Here is a 17,209-nt window from a genome sequence, read left to right as displayed (position 1 = left end):
GGTTATCCTGTGAATCGGCTCAAAGAGCCGATCCACCCATGATTCGTACAAGGTGTCCGAATATATGGTGGTCCCGCTTGATCAAGATAAAGCTAATGAGATCTACGACGATTTAGGGTTTTCACCGCATAATCGGATCATCCTACTCACGATTGGGCCTCGCGCTCGCGCACGGTGACCGTAAGCCGATCCTAGACAGGGCCTAAAAACCAACACGGGGTTGATCCCCGGAACATCCTGTCTAGGGCTAGCAAACTCCACCCTACACGCCGCTGGATCCTCCAACCCTTTGTAAGGCCTAACTATTGCGGATGTTAAACTAATCCTTGCAGAACCGTAACGGATCGGATCTACTAAACTATGATCAAGCGGGGTGCCGCCCCTACACCTAAGATAGGTGTAAGGGCGGCTAGATGCATAAGGGTTGCACTACGACAGCATATGATACGAAGAACAATCCTAACCCTAACACATCTCAGATAACTACGTTGCTCGCCATCAAAAGGCTTCGAGCACGAGCAACGCATGAACAACGTGGGTAGGCTTGTGCTGCCTAGATCGCAAGATGCGATCTAGGCAGCATGGTGCTTACCGGAGAAACCCTCGAGACGAAGGAGTTGGCGATGCGCCGAGATTTGTTTGTGTTGAACGTTGGTTGTCGTTTATTTCATAAACCCTAGATACATATTTATAGTCCAAGGGACTTTCTAATTCGGGCGTGCACCTAACCGTGCACGGGTAAAACTCTAACTCCTAACCGACACGTAATCTAATATGTTACAGATACAAGGGCAAACTAGCCCAAACGTTGCATACGAGGCCGATTCACGTATTTCTTTTGTATGTAATCTCCAAGCCCATCTTGATCGCGGCCCATCTCCTGATTTAGCCAAAATCTGGTGATAACAAGAAGGCAGATGACGACGGAGAGAAGACTCCCGGAACGTACACCGGCACGTTCGTACTATATGGGCTCGCGTTGGTGGCGGCGATACACCCGGCCATTATGTGCTGGTGCTGGCGCGCCGCCGGAGCCTTCTTCTCCAGCCTCCGCCGCCCTCCGTCCTTTCCGCTCCGCCGTCGATAGCTTTCGGCGCGGGCAATCTTGCTCGCCATTGATCGTCGGTCCATCCTTCGGGCTTCTTCTTCAAAGCCGGCGCCTTCCGCGGCCTCGCGAACGGCGCTGTCGCCCCTTTCGTCCCATTGCCCGGCGGCTTCTTGGCCGCTTTCTTCGCCATCTTTTTGGGGGCTGTCGGCGGCGCCATGTGGAGAGGGTAGCGCCGGCGGGTGGACGGCGGGAGGGACAAACAAATCGGCGGGATAGGAGAAATGAATCGGCGGGGGGATATGTTTTGGGAGGCCTGAAATGCGCGGCGGTATAGGCGCGATTTGGCGGGAGCGGCGGGATTTGGCGGGAGTGTGAGACGAATTTTCCCTGTGCAGCTGACGGGTCGGGCCCGCGTCGGTTCGCCTCGCTTTTCGTTGTGTCCGGCGTCCCCGGTGCGTCCCCTATGGGACGGGGACGGGGACGGGCTCGGGGCGCCGGACACCGTATCGGGGCGCGCCGGACAAAAATGGGCTTTGGGGGACGCGGCTGGAACGCATTTTCTGTCCGGTGCGCCCCAAATCCCTTTGGGGGACGGTTTGGGGGACGCGACTGGAGATGCTCTTAGCTCCCACAACAGTTTCTGTCTTTCTAACTCGCGCATTGGGAGTGCTTCTTCTAATAGAAAACATAGGTCATATTTGGGGCACATTAGCAAAAAGGTTTTTTTTTCTTTAATTAAGATTGAAAACAATTTAGTTGTGACTTGTGACTCCTAGTATGTCTATAATCTGAGAGCAAACCTTGCAAATCGGACAACTAAGACAAATCTTGATATGTTTTGAAACTCCTACATAAACTGGAATGTTATTGGTCACTACATAAAAAGGTAATGCGAGACGTTTATGTAAATAGAAAAATAGCTAGATGCATTGCACAGAGCAAGCTTCATAACTTTAGAAAACATATCACAAAGAGGTGCATAATGTTGTTGTTTATTAAGTAGCATCAACGCAGAAAGTTAGCACAAAGTGCAGTAAAAAAAGCGCATGAATAAACAATGATTTTACTTACCATTTAAATTTATTGACAATGTTATCACACATCCTTAGAGCTGACCATATCTAACAAAACTTGATGCCATTATAACTGTTATTGTTTCACAATAACCTGGAAGATAAATTAAAAGAAGAAGCAAACATATTTTTGCAAATAAACACTGCGAGTAATTGTTTTCCATTAATGGGTGTACGATTATTTAATTGCAGCAAGGCTACATCAGTAATGAAAAAAAGCTAAGGGAAAAGGAGTCTATGAAGTCCTAGTCTCCCAGAATTTTGAGCGGCTCCAGAACCGCACCAGTTCATGCTCCGTCCACGGGCAACCAAAGACGACGGATTTAAAGTCATACATATAAATATTGGATCCATAACTTAATGGCAGGTTGTCATCTCAAATTAGCATAACTTGTAATGAAAAGATTCATTAGGGCTTAGATCACACACCTATGCATACCACTTATGCAGTTGCATTGTGGGAACTAAATTCTCAAGACTTCCTGATATGATGTGCTCTAATTCGATAGCCAAGCAATACTTTGCAGCCATGACCAAATGACTTCTTGTTATAGCAACTGAAGCCTAGCTAGCCCACATATATTTACCACAACAGCAGCAGCGTCTTATAGCAAATAGTAGAAGCCCTCAACATTCTAACTTTGTTAAGAACTGGCATCATAGCACAGATCATGATTACAGGGCTGTACAACAGCAGTTGTCCTATTTTTTTGAAGACACGATCAAGGTATTGATGTTTAAACAACCACCATAGCAGCAAGTCCTAGAGAACCTTCCATCGGTACAACTGCCGAAGCACAATATGACCACAGCTCGATGGCCATGGCACCACAGATCACAAGGGAGCAGAAAATCAGAGAGGGTAATGGAGGGACTTACCGGACGTAGTCCAGGAACAGCCAGCCACCGCCGCATCATGAAATGAGTTACAAACTAATGTACTGCTTAGCCATTATTCAATAATGTTATACATAAGACTTCTTTGTAAACATAAATAAGACAAATTGTACTTGCTTATATCAAGCTTCATAGCGCTCTAAACATCACTGTGTTCATCCATGTTACCGTGTATTAAAGCAGCCTTGTGATGCTAAATTAGTACAAAATCCCAAGAAAGTTTGATCAATTGGTAACTATATAGTTCATTGACAAGACAATATTATCACATACATTAGAGCTCACCATATCTAGTTGTCGTAAGCTCGTGCCATCAATAGCATTCGTCTCCACTGAGAATATGAATATGTGTAGGAGCTGAGCAAATGTAAGTGAAACAGAAAGTAGTCAGAGGCCTCGATCTATCAGCTAAAAGTTTAAGTTCTCTAACAAATTTCATCATAAACAGAGGAAATGCTTATGTTCTACACCTAAAATCGAACAGTAATCTAGAACCGAATCAAGCAAATTATGTGTAAGAACTACTAATCAACATATATATAGCTCAATCCATCATGGTTAAATAAAATTGCTTGAAACTCGTGCATACAGACTAAGGAGGCAAGGACCTATGAATGAACATATGGCAAGTTGGCAACAAATATGATAATTCATTAAGAAAATTACCTGTATACGCAAAAATATCAGATAGTAGTAGAAAAACTAAAAATACTTACCTTTGGAATCTAAAGAGTGTTTTCTTTGCATGCTTGCGTAGATTAGAGTTAACCTCAAGTCATAAGATCTAAATATTCCATTTGATCACCTTATTAAATAAAATTGTAACATCAAGAACCCGTAGGCGGATTTCTGAAACTTAAATGGTTATATGTATGACTGAACATCCCATGTGTTTACCAAGTAAAAAATGACAATAAATCTCTTTGCAGTATAACAATCAATGGTACGCACAATTTTTTTGGATGGCATCATTATGAGAGATTTGGTTACAAATATTAAGCTTCTAATAAGCAAGTTCATATGTTTCTTAACAGAAGTGTGTAGCAATGCTATGATCAAGTTCTATACGATGTACTGTAAATCACATAAACGCTACAACCAACAGCTGAAATATCAGTCAGTAGGTTATATAAACCAAAGAAAAAATAAACATAACTCACCAGCAGTTAGAACAAAATGAGAGCAAATCTCAAGCTTTATCTTGATTATATCCCCATCTATTCATCAAATCCATTGTTTGCAAGACCCAAAGCACCACCTTGCTTAGCCGAATGAACGTTTGTAGTTTGTACATAGCAGCTCTGCAAATATGTACATCCCTGTAAGATAAAATCAGTGGCTAGAACACAACAGAAAATATAATATTGGTGTATGCATGTTATAGTCCTATTGATCACCCATGTGAGAACCAACAAGGATTGTCAACTCTGAGTTAGAATCTGAACACATCAATTGTAGGCAACCCCATAGTGGAATAGAGAGCCAAGTGTCACGAAGATCTCATGGAGAATAGAATGGATGGGATGAGAATCTGGGACGGTCACCAGCTGGAACCTATTGGAGCATCCGCGGAAGCTGTGGTCATCTTCGTCGCTGCTGGAGGCTTCGTCGAACGCGCGGTGGAGCGGAAAGTCGCGGTGGTTACCTATTCTGGATGGGGGAAGGAGATTCGCGTGTAAGGCTGGATGAAGCGGCGGCCGGGAACCCTAGCGGGGCCCGGGAGGAAGAGATGGGGCCGGCAGGAAGCTGTGGGCAAGAGGGATGCGGGGCTGGCCGGGGAGAGAGCAAAGGAGGCGGCTCGGCTCGCCATTCCTCACCGCCGATCCCCACCGGCGACAGACAGAAAAAGGGAGGACGGGGCGACGAATGAGAGAGATAGAGAGGAGATACCAGGGAGGGACAGGAGAGGATGCCCCGGCCTTCCCCGTCACCTGTGAGCAGCTGTAGCCTCCGTCGAGTGCTCCGCCGCTGCTGCCAAAGCTTGTGGGCAAGAGGAGAGTTCAACCGTTCGGGGGAGAAAGAGAGGCGAGAGAGAGAAAGGGGGCGCAGGCAAGCGAAACAAAAAGAGAGAAGTCCATATTACACCCCTAAATTTGTCCGAAAGTTCACTTTACAACCCCATTCTTTGATTTGGTTCGTATTACACCCTTAAACACCAAAAACCGTTCGAACCTACCCCTTTCACCGTTTTGATCTGGCTTATTTTTTGGAAAATGCTTTTAATCAGTCGGAGGTTCCGTCGCTCACAACCTCCGGGTGGGCAGCCGTCGGATGGAGCGGATCGCACCGCTGGCTCCGCGTACCGCACATGATAAGTCCACTCGTTTTCCCCCGAACCAGGAACGGCTTTTGAAAAAAAAAAATCCAGGAACGGCCTCATCCCCTACCTCATCTCTTCCCCGCATCGTCTTCCATCTCTGGCTGAGCTTCCAGCCTTCCACCTCCCGCTCGCGCTCGCGCTACCTCTCGCCACCGACCTCGCCGGGAGCCCCCACTCCAACTCCACCTTGCCGGCCGCCACCCGACCTCCACCGCGCCGCCCCTTCCTCCATGGTTTTCTGCTGCTTTCACGCCGCCGCGAGAGGTTGCTTCAAACTCCCGTAGATGCTGCTGCATATGGGAGGCCACCGCTGCTACAAACGCCGGTCTCCGGTGCTACATACTCTTCTGCCGCTTGGCTTCTTAGCTGCAAACGCCAAGTACGCGAGCTGTGAACGGCGGTCGCTTCAGCTACAAACGCCGGCCATCGCTGCTACAAAAGCAGGTCGCCGGTGCTGCATGATCTGCCGCCGCTGCTTGCTGCAAGTGCTAACTGCCGGAGCTGCAAACGTCGTCCGTCGTTGCTTCAATAGTCGGTCGTCCATGCTACAAGGGCTGGTCAGATGTCATTGTGCTGCTGATTGTGCTGCTGCAAGCGACGACAGCAGAAGCTCCGTCTGTGACGGCGACGGAGGTGCTGCGACGGGACGACGGTAGCGGCGACGGCTTCCTGGCGACCGGTGGCCGGCGACTGTTGACGAAGCTTCTGCGGCGGGTGGTGCTGCTACCGGCGGCGGGCGGCGATGCTGCAAGCAGCGAATGGTGATGCATCACTGGCGGCGAGAGTAGATGCCACCAGCGGCGAGCGGGGATGCTGCCGGCGGTGGACATCCATACTACCGGCGTCGGGCGGAGATGCCTCTAGCCGGATTCTCCATGCTATTGGCGGCGGAGCTGCGGGCGTGTGTTGTTTTCATGACGCGAGGGAGGATAAGAGGGAGACGCAGTCCCGTCTCTGACTCTCTCTCACCCTTGTTTCCTTTCCCGTGAAACCGGACACGTGGCGCGCGCTAGACCCAGAGGTTCGGAAGCCCCTGGCCTCCGGAGGATCCTCAGCACTTCTCTTATTTTTTGCACTCAACGATTCTTTTCGGATATAGCAGTTAAACATACCATGTACATGTATCTGTGTGCGTACATCCCTTGCACATCCCTAGGCAAAAATAGCGATCAGCCTCGTCTCCTCTTTCTTCTCACCCGAGAAAGGCTAGTCGATCGGCGTCGTCCCCGCTGCCGGCCAGGCAGATCAGGGCAGCGTCGGCTGCTAGCGAGGCTGCCGCCTGCCCCTTATCAGTACATCGGCGGTCACTAGGAACACACCCTACGTACAGTTAATTACACAGGTCTAGTGATCGATCGCTAGGACTCTTTTACCTCCATGCCTGTATATGTCTTCCTTTTGTCCTGCTACCATGCAACTATACGTCTATCTTACACAGATGAGAGATGGGTTGGGGGATTGGGGTGATGGATGGATGTACAGCTTTCACAGAAAATGGAGGCGACCTAGAGGTACCACGGCGGGCTGGCATGGGCACGGTGGCGGCAGCCTCGGCTGGATAACGATGGCGGCTCCTAGGGCAGGAGCTAGCATATGGTGGTGGCCTGGGCATGAACACGGAGAATCGAGGCAAAGATGCATTACGAGCGGAGAGTTGTTACATAATACATTTACTCCGTATTTGTTTTGACTGACAATGGTATGAAAAGAAAAACCAGTTGAAAACCAGGTTAACACCGTGGAAGGGGTGATTCTGAACGGTTTTTAGAGTTTAGGGATAAAATCTGAACAAGTTAGAGATAAGGGTTATAAACCGAACTTTATAGCAAGTTTAGGGGGGTAATGTGGACTTCGGCAATGGCCCAACAACACCGACGCATGCACGTGGGGCCATGAAAGAGACCCGTCGATCGACCACAGAGCCCGGCAAGCCTGGGAGCTTAGAGCTCTTTAGAGATACTGTTAATTATATGATTCAGTTTACAGGGACAGCAAGCACTGCAACTAGTTTATCATGGTTGATTGCTCTACCTGTCGTCATATTGTACCTTTGGAGAAGACAGGTTCTGAAAACACTGGATTTTCTACCCCCATCGTTCATTCTTCTTACGTACCTAATGCTACAATGAAGGAAGGTTCAGTTGTATTAGTTATGTCTCCATCAAGCGAATTGGCTGCATAAGTTCAACATTAAGTAATCGAGTTTAGTATGTACATGATAAAAAATAATAGCATCCACTGTCACTAGTAGAAAACTGGGCTTCCGTCCAGGCCATTTGTCCCGGCCCAGTCTGAAGCTGGGACAAATAGGTCGGCCACGTCGCTCCGAAATCACCAAAAAACTATCTGGCATTTTGTCGCGGTTCTTTAGGGCCTTTTGTCCTAGTTGGAGGCTTCAACCGGGACAAAAAAGGGCCTGAAGCCTTTCAAGTCCTGTTGGCAGCCCTTTTGTCCTGGCTGGAGCCACGAGCCGGGACATAAGGTCCAACGGTTCGTTCCCGCGTGGAAATCGATCGTCTTAGCATTAATGCACACGGAAAAAGAGAGAAGTAGAAACGATCGCTGGTCGGAATTTGCATCGCCGCCGGTGCCATGACCGACCTTTTCACCTCCCTCTCCCCTATATACATGCCTTGTTCTTCCTTAGATCTCCATAGCCACCAAAACTGCACCATTAGCCCCGGCCGGCTCTCATGGAACCCGAAATGGTCAAGCTCTCGCGCGCCCTCGACTTCCCTCGATCTGAAGTCTACTACGATGTCATGGAGAAGATGAATTTCAAGATCACCTACACCCTCCATGCGAAGAGGGTGGAGAGGTGGATCCGCGCCGTCAAGAGGGATTTCCTCGACGCCGTGGAAATCAAGGTTAGTTTTCCATGGCTTAAAATTTAGAGATATTATAAAGCATCCAAAATTCCAATGGCAATTTTTTTCTGTGTTTGAAGGTCGTGGGCTTGGACTGCGTGTTCATCGACCCTCTCAAGGGTAACCAACGCGCCGTTGTCCTGTAACTCTCTGCCGCGCAACACACTCTGGCCTTCCATATTATGCATGCTGATGAAGTGCCACAACTGCTCATCGATTTCCTTGCGGACAAGAACATCGGATTCTGTGGCGCGGCAATCCACAATGATGTGGATATGTTGCAGACATACGGAATTATTATACCGTCTACAATCAACCTCCAACAGATCCTCCAGAACCTCGTCCCAAGAAAGCAGACTCCGAGTTTGATTGATTTGGCACATTATATTGGGACGGGTCTCGAGCAAAAGAAGAAGTTTAATTATAAGAAGAACAAGCCGCCGAAGGCCGCCAAGGAATTAGAAGAAGATGCACTGATTTTTGGATGGGGCGATTTTCCCTTGAGCCATAAGCAACTGCAGTATGCCGCTCTCGACGCTCGCCTCGGCTTCGAGCTAGATAGGAGGCATTTCCAGGAACTTGGCTACAATAGCCATATGGATCGCCTCGGACTTAATATTTATGAGTAGATGCATGGTGGTGTGGTGTGTGGTGTCGTGTGTGCCTTCTATGTATGAACATATGAATCGTCGTGATCAATATATTAAATCTTTCTATTATATTGTTATTTAAATTCCTCACATACAGTACTGCGGGCATAACCAAGCAATTTCAAACTTGCAGTTTAAAAATAATTATTTGTCCACTTGTGGTTTCAAATTTGATAATAATAATAATAAATGAATAAAAATAAAATTATTCCATATTCAAATTCCTCACACTTTTCTAATAGTTATGCGTATATTATTTGTCCACTTGCGGTTTAAAGATTGAAAGATATTAATTATTTAGCCATATTATATGAATAATGCATATATTATGTGATAATAATAATAAATGAATAAAAATAAAATTATTCCATATTCAATTTCCTCACACTTTTCTAATAGTTATGCATATATTATTTATCCACTTGCGGTTTAAAGATTGAAAGATATTAATTATTTGGCCATAATATATGAATAATGCATATATTATTTGATAATAATAATAATAACTTAATAAAATTAAAATAATTCCATATTCAAATTCCTCACACTTTTCTAATAGTTATGCATATATTATTTGTCCACTTGCGATTTAAAGATTGAAAGATATTAATTATTTGGCCATATTATATGAATAATGCATATATTATTAGATAATAATAATAATAATAAATGAATAAAAATAAAATTATCCATATCCAAATTCCTAACACTTTTCTAATAGTTATGCATATATTATTTGTCTACTTACGGTTTAAAGATTGAAAGATATTAATTATTTGGCCATATTATATGAATAATGCATATATTACTTGATAATAATAATAATAAATGAATAAAAATAAAATTATTCCATATTCAAATTCCTCGGACTTTTCTAATAGTTATGCATATATTATTTGTCCACTTGCGGTTTTAAAGATTGAAACATATTAATTATTTGGCCATATTATATGAATAATGCATATATTATTTGATAATAATAATAATAAATGAATAAAATAAAATTATTCCACATTCAAATTCCTCACACCTTTCTAATAGTTATGCATATATTATTTATCCACTTGCGGTTGAGAAATATTTAAATTTGTCACATTGGAATGATATATTATTATCGTATGGTAGTATTTACAACAAGGTACAACCACATTCGCGGGAACACGGCAGGAAAGAACCAAGAAGTTAAGCATGCTGAGGGTGGAGTAGTGTGAGAATGGGTGACCGACCGGTAAGTGACCAAGTCTATAATTTGAGTATAGATTATGTGTAATTAGTGTTAACAATGGTCCAAGTGAGAGAGTAAAGAAAAAAAGAAAAAAGAAAAAAGAAAAAAGAAAACCGAAAATGAAAATGAAAATGAAAATGAAAATGAAAAAAGATAAAAACCTTCTTTGTCCTGGTTGTGGTTACGAGCATGGACATAATATCTGATACGTCTCAAACGTATCTATAATTTCTTATGTTCCATGCTACTTTTATGATGATACTCACATGTTTTATACACATTATATGTCATTATTATGCATTTTCCGGCACTAACCTATTGACGAGATCCCGAAGAGCCAGTTGCTGTTTTCTGCTGTTTTTGGTTTCAGAAATCCTAGTAAGGAAATATTCTCGGAATTGGACGAAATCAACGCCCAGGGGCCTATTTTTACACGAAGCTTCCAGAAGACCTGAGGACTTACGAAGTGGGGCCACGAGGCGCCGCCACAACAGGGCGGCGCGGCCCAGGAGCTGGCCGCGCGGCCCTAGCGTGTGGGGCTCTCGTGTGGCCCCCTGACCTGCCCTTCCGCCTACTTAAAGCCTTCGTCGCGAAACCCCCAGTACCGAGAGCCACGATACGGAAAACCTTCCAGAGACGCCGCCGCCGCCAATCCCATCTCGGAGGATTCAGGAGATCGCCTCCGGCACCCTGCCGGAGAGGGGAATCATCTCCCGGAGGTCTCTTCATCGCCATGATCGCCTCCGGATCGATGTGTGAGTAGTTCACCCCTGGACTATGGGTCCATAGCAGTAGTTAGATGGTTGTCTTCTCCTCATTGTGCTATCATGTTAGATCTTGTGAGCTGCCTATCATGATCAAGATCATCTATTTGTAATCCTTCATGTTGTGTTTGTTGGGATCCGATGAATATTGAATACTATGTCAAGTTGATTATCAATCTATCATATATGTTATTTATGTTCTTGCATGCTCTCCGTTGCTAGTAGAGGCTCCGGCCAAGTTGATACTTGTGACTCCAAGAGGGAGTATTTATGCTCGATAGTGGGTTCATGCCTCCATTAAATGCTGGGACGAGTGACGGAAAGTTCTAAGGTTGTGGATGTGCTTGTTGCTACTAGGGATAAAACATCGATGCTTTGTCTAAGGATATTTGTGTTGATTACATTACGCACCATACTTAATGCAATTGTCCGTTGTTTACAACTTAATACTGGGGGGGTTCGGATGATAACCTGAAGGTGGACTTTTTAGCCATAGATGCATGCTGGATAGCGGTCTATGTACTTTGTCGTAATGCCCTGATTAAATCTCATAGTACTCATCATGATATATGTATGTGCATTGTTATGCCTTTTTTATTTGTCAGTTGCCCAGCTGTAATTTGTTCACCCAACATCTGCTATCTTATGGGAGAGACACCACTAGTGAACTGTGGACCCCGGTCCTATTCTTTACATCTGAAATACAAACTACTGCAATTGTTCTTTACTGTTCTTCGCAAACAAACATCATCATCCACACTATACATCTAATCCTTTGTTTACACCAAGCCGGTGAGATTGACAACCTCGCTGTTACTTTGGGCAAAGTTCTGTGATTGTGTTGTGCAGGTTCCACGTTGGCGCCGGAATCCCTGGTGTTGCGCCGCACTACACTCCGCTGCCATCAACCTTCAACGTGCTTCTTGACTCCTACTGGTTCGATTAAACCTTGGTTTCTTACTGAGGGAAACTTGCTGCTGTGCACATCACACCTTCCTCTTGGGGTTCCCAACGGACGTGTCAACTACACGCATCAATATCCTCCAGCCCAAACACCTGCATCGCAGCCACGTGGTGGACTTTAGGTCTCGGCTGGTAACCGGGCTGGGACGCCTTTTGTCCCGCCGCCCTGTCCCGGGTGGCCGGCCGGAACAAAAGCCTCTAACTGCCCGCGACAATAAGCATGTTCTCCACTAGTGTGTATATTGATTCTTTCTTTCTACCCACATATCTTATGTGCACTACGCTCGTCTCAGGCTAGGTCTGGAGTCTATGTTGAACTATTAGATAAGTGGAGTATCCATATTGCTTGGTACTAATATATTAGAAAAAAAAAGAACATGTAATTTCTGATCGATGCGACGTGCATATAGTTGTTCTAATAAGATATTATTTAATAATGTTTTCTACTTTTGTTTTGAAGTGTCCAAAGGTTGGTACTCCAAAAGGCCCTCACCTAAGAGATTTGAAGTGTGGTGCTGGCATTACCGTTGCAACTCCTTCAAGTTTGAATATGAATGTTAAAAATAAGCCAAATGGTAATACCCCGATATTAAGGTGGAATAATAAGATATGTGTCTTACGCGAACACCTTTCTGGATGGGCTAGCCACATAGCTGGTATTCTCAAAAAAGAGAAGCTACACTTATCTACCATCATCGATGAGTTGGAGGCGTTCGCGGAAGTTCGCCCGCTAACGAGCATGGAAATTGACTTAAAAAGTCATTCTAATGCTCAATTGGCGGGACTTCTTAGGGAAGAGGAATTTAAATGGTATCAGCGTTCAAAGGCTCAATTCATTCTAGAAAGAGATTCGAATAATAGATATTTTCAGGGGATTACCAATGGCCGTCACAGAAAAAAACGTATTCAGTCATTAGTACATGATGAGGGGTTAATTGAAGGACATGATCAGCTCAAATCCTATATTGCGAACTACTACAAGAGGTTATTTGGTCCACCGGAGGAGAGTTCTCACTAGTAGAGAACATGCCTTTTGTCCAGCATCCCTAGGAGCAATAGTCTTGGTTTTAAAACGAGCCGGGACCAGTGGGGGCATTGGTCCCGGTTCATTCGGCGCGGGGCGACCCCACCCTTTGGTCTCGGTGTGTTTGGGGCCTTTAGTCCCGGTTTGTATTACAAACCGGAACTAAAGGGGCTGCATCAGGGCGTGGCAGGCCGTATCAGGCCTCGAAACCCTTTGGTCCCGGTTTGCCTTACCAACCGGGACCAAAGGCCTACCCTTTGGTCCCGGTTTGCCTTACCAACCGAGACCAAGTGCCCTGCCTCTACATATACCTTGTCCCTGCCCAAGTGTGAGCCACACTTAGCCATTCTCCCTGGATGAATCTCAAATAGCTGATATACCCCAAGTGTCTCCAGAGGAAAATTCTATATTAACGGCTCCATATTCCGAGGAAGGAAGTTAATAGAGCTATCTTTAGTATGGAACATAATAAAGTCCCGGATCCAGATTGTTTCCCTGCTGAGTATTATCAACCTTTCTGGGATATCATCAAAGATCTGTTGCAAATGTTTAGCATTTTACACGCTAGACAGCTGGAGCTATTTCGTCTAAATTTTGGTAAGGTTATATTGCTACCTAAGGTTAAGGAGGCAAAACGGATTCAACAGTACTGACCGATTTGTCTATTAAACGTAAGTTTCAAGATTTTCACGAAAGTGGCCACCATTAGACTAAATACAATGGCTGACCATGTGGTGGGGCCCTCACAGACTTCTTTCATGCAAGGACACAATATCCTAGATGGGGTAGTAGTCCTACATGAAATGGTGCATGAGCTATACACTAAAAAGATGAATGGGACTATTTTAAAGCTAGATTTTGAGAAGGCCTATGATAAAGTCAAATGGTATTTTCTACATCAGACTCTCCGGATGAAAGGTTTTTCACCGAAGTGGCGTGCTTTAATCAATGATTTCGTGTCGGGAGGAAGTGTTGCGATCCGAGTTAATGATGACACATGACATTTCTATCACCACTTTTGTTTAACATTATGGCTGATATGCTCGCCATTTTGATCGAACGCCCTAAATCTGATGGTCTTATCGAGGGTGTGATCCCTCATCTTGTGGATGGGGGTTTATCAATATTCCAATACGATGATGATACACTTTTATTTATGGAACATGACCTCCATAAAGCTCGGAATCTTCAGATAATTTTGGCTGCTTTTGAGCAATTATCGGGCCTCAAAATTAATTTCCATAAAAGTGAATTTTTCTGCCTCGGCGAAGCTCGGGACTCAGTGGCCGATTATACAGAGCTATTTTGTTGTGGTCAACTGGTCAAGACCAGTTTTCTATCAATTATTTGGGGATACCGATTCATTATTGGCGATTAACAATTGCTGAATGGAACTAGTGGAGGAGAGACTTCAGAAGCGTCTAAGTAGTTGGAAAGGTAAAGTGTTATCTCTAAGAGGAAGATTGGTACTCATTAATTCAGTACTGTCTAATATGGTGTTTTATATGATATCCTTCTTCCTATTGCTGAAAGGTGTTTTACACAAGCTCGGTTATTATCAATCGAGATTTTTTTAGCAAGGGGATAGCGAGAAAAAGAAATATCGACTGGTTAAGTGGAATGTTATATGCTGTCCGAAGGATATGGGGGGTGGTTGGGTGTTCATGACCTTGTGGTCAAAAACTCAGCCCTACTATAGGTAAATGGCTTTTCAAGCTACTTACTGAGGATGGAGTATGGAAGACCTTACTTAAGAGAAAGTACATTAGCGAGAAAGTGATATTCCAAATACATTGGCAATCGGGGGACTCGCACTTCTGGGCTGGCCTAATGGCAACGAAGAAATTTTCTTCATATATGGTGCTTTCTCCATTAAGGATGGATTGCAGATACGGTTCTGGTGGGAGGACTCCTGGTTAGGGAATAGCCCTCTCTCGGAACAGTATCCGGCGTTATATAGCATTGTTTGTCGCAAAAGTGATATCATTGCTTTAGTAATGGCGACCTCACCTCCATCAGTGACGTTTAGACGAGACTTATACATACATAGACTTAATGCGTGGAATGCCTTAATTCTTCGTTTGAAATCCATTCATTTATCTGAAGGGCTGGATGAATTTCGATGGAACTTAAATTCCAATGGGAAGTTGATACGCGTGAAGCACACGTCCGTTGGGAACCCCAAGTGGAAGGTGTGATGCGTATAGCAGCAAGTTTCCCTCAGTATGAAACCAAGGTTATCGAACCAGTAGGAGATGAAGGCCACGTGAAGGTTGTTGGTGAAGGAGTGTAGTGCGGCGCAACACCAGGGATTCCGGCGCCAACGTGGAACCTGCACAACACAATCACAGTACTTTGCCCCGACTTAACAGTGAGGTTGTCAATCTCACCGGCTTGCTGAAAACAAAGGATTAAACGTATGGTGTGGAGAATGATGTTTGCTTGCAGAAAACAACAAAGAACAGAGATTGCAGTAGATTGTATTCAGATGTAAAAGAATGGACCGGGGTCCATAGTTCACTAGTGGTGTCTCTCCCATAAGAAATAGCATGTTGGGTGAACAAATTACAGTTGGGCAATTGACAAATAGAGATGCATACATATCATGATAATTACTATGAGATTTAATCAGGGCATTACGACAAAGTACATAGACCGCTATCCGGCATGCATCTATGCCTAAAAAGTCCACCTTCGAGGTTAGCATCCGCACCCCTTCCGGTATTAAGTTGCAAACAACGAGACAATTGCATTAAGTATGATGCATAATGTAATCAACACAAATATCCTTAGACAAAGCATTGATGTTTTATCCCTAGTGGCAACGAGCACATCCACAACCTTAGAACTTTACGTCCATCGTCCCAGATTCAATGGAGGCATGAACCCACTATCGAGCATAAGTACTCCCTCTTGGAGTCACAAGTATCAACTAGGCCAGAGCCTCTACTAGCAACGGAGAGCATGCAAGAACATAAACAACATATATATGATAGATTGATAATCAACTTGACATAGTATTCAATATTTATCGGATTCCAACAAACACAACATGTAGCATTACAAATAGACGATCTTGATCATGATAGGCAGCTCACAAGATCTAACATGATAGCACAATGAGGAGAAGACAACCATCTAGCTACTGCTATGGACCCATAGTCCAAGGATGAACTACTCACGCATCAGTCCGGAGGCGGGCATGGTGATGTAGAGCCCTCCGGTGATGATTCCCCTCTCCGGCAGGGTGCCGGAGACGATCGCCTGAATCCCCCGAGATGGGATTGGCGGCGGCGTCTCTGGAACTTTTTCCGTATCGTGGCTCTCGGTAATAGGGTTTTCGCGACGGGGAGTTTAAGTAGGCGAAAGGGCAGCGCAGTGGGGTGCCCGAGGGGCCCACACCATAGGGCGGCGCGGGCCCCTCCTTGGCCGCGCCGCCTTATGGTGTCGCCACCTCGTGGCCCCACTTCGTATCCCCTTCGATCTTCTGGAAGCTCCGTGGAAAAATAAGACCCTGAGCGTTAATTTCGTCCAATTCCGAGAATATTTCCTTTGTAGGATTTCTGAAACCAAAACAGCGAGAAAACGACAAGCGGCGCTTCGGCATCTCGTTAATAGGTTAGTGCCGGAAAATGCGTAATAATGATGTAAAGTATGTATAAAACATGTGAGTATTGTCATAAAAGTAGCATGGAACATAAGAAATTATGGATACGTTTGAGACGTATCAAGCATCTCAAGCTTAGTTCCTACTCGCCCTCGAGTAGGTAAACGATAACAAGGATAATTTCTGAAGTGACATGCTATCATAATCTTGGTCAATACTATTGTAAAGCATATGAAGTGAATGAAGTGATTCGAAGCAATGGTGAAGACAATGACTAAACAACTGAATCATATAGCAAAGACTTTTCATGAGTAGTACTTTCAAGACAAGCATCAATAAGACTTGCATAGGAGTTAACTCATAAAGCAATAAATTCTTAGTAGAAAGTTTTGAAGTAACACAAAGGAAGATATAAGTTTCAGCGTTTTCTTTCAACTTCAACATGTATATCTCATGGATAATTGTCAACACAAAGTAATATGATGAATGCAAATAAGCAAGTATGTAGGAATCAATGCACACGGTTGACACAAGTGTTTGCTTCTAAGATAGAAAGAAGTAGGTAAACTGACTCAACATAAAGTAAAAGAATGGCCCTTTGCAGAGGGAAGCATGGATTACTGTTTTTGTGCTAGAGCTTTTATTTTGAAAACATAGAAACAATTTTGTCAACGGTAGTAATAATTCATATGTGTTATGCATAATACATCTTATAAGTTGCAAGTCTCATGCATAGAATACCAATAGTGCTCGCACCTTGTCCTAATTAGC

The sequence above is a fragment of the Lolium rigidum genome, chromosome 6 (genome assembly GCF_022539505.1).
Source record: "Lolium rigidum isolate FL_2022 chromosome 6, APGP_CSIRO_Lrig_0.1, whole genome shotgun sequence".
NCBI lineage: Eukaryota > Viridiplantae > Streptophyta > Magnoliopsida > Poales > Poaceae > Lolium > Lolium rigidum.
This window is presented reverse-complemented; position numbering follows the sequence as displayed.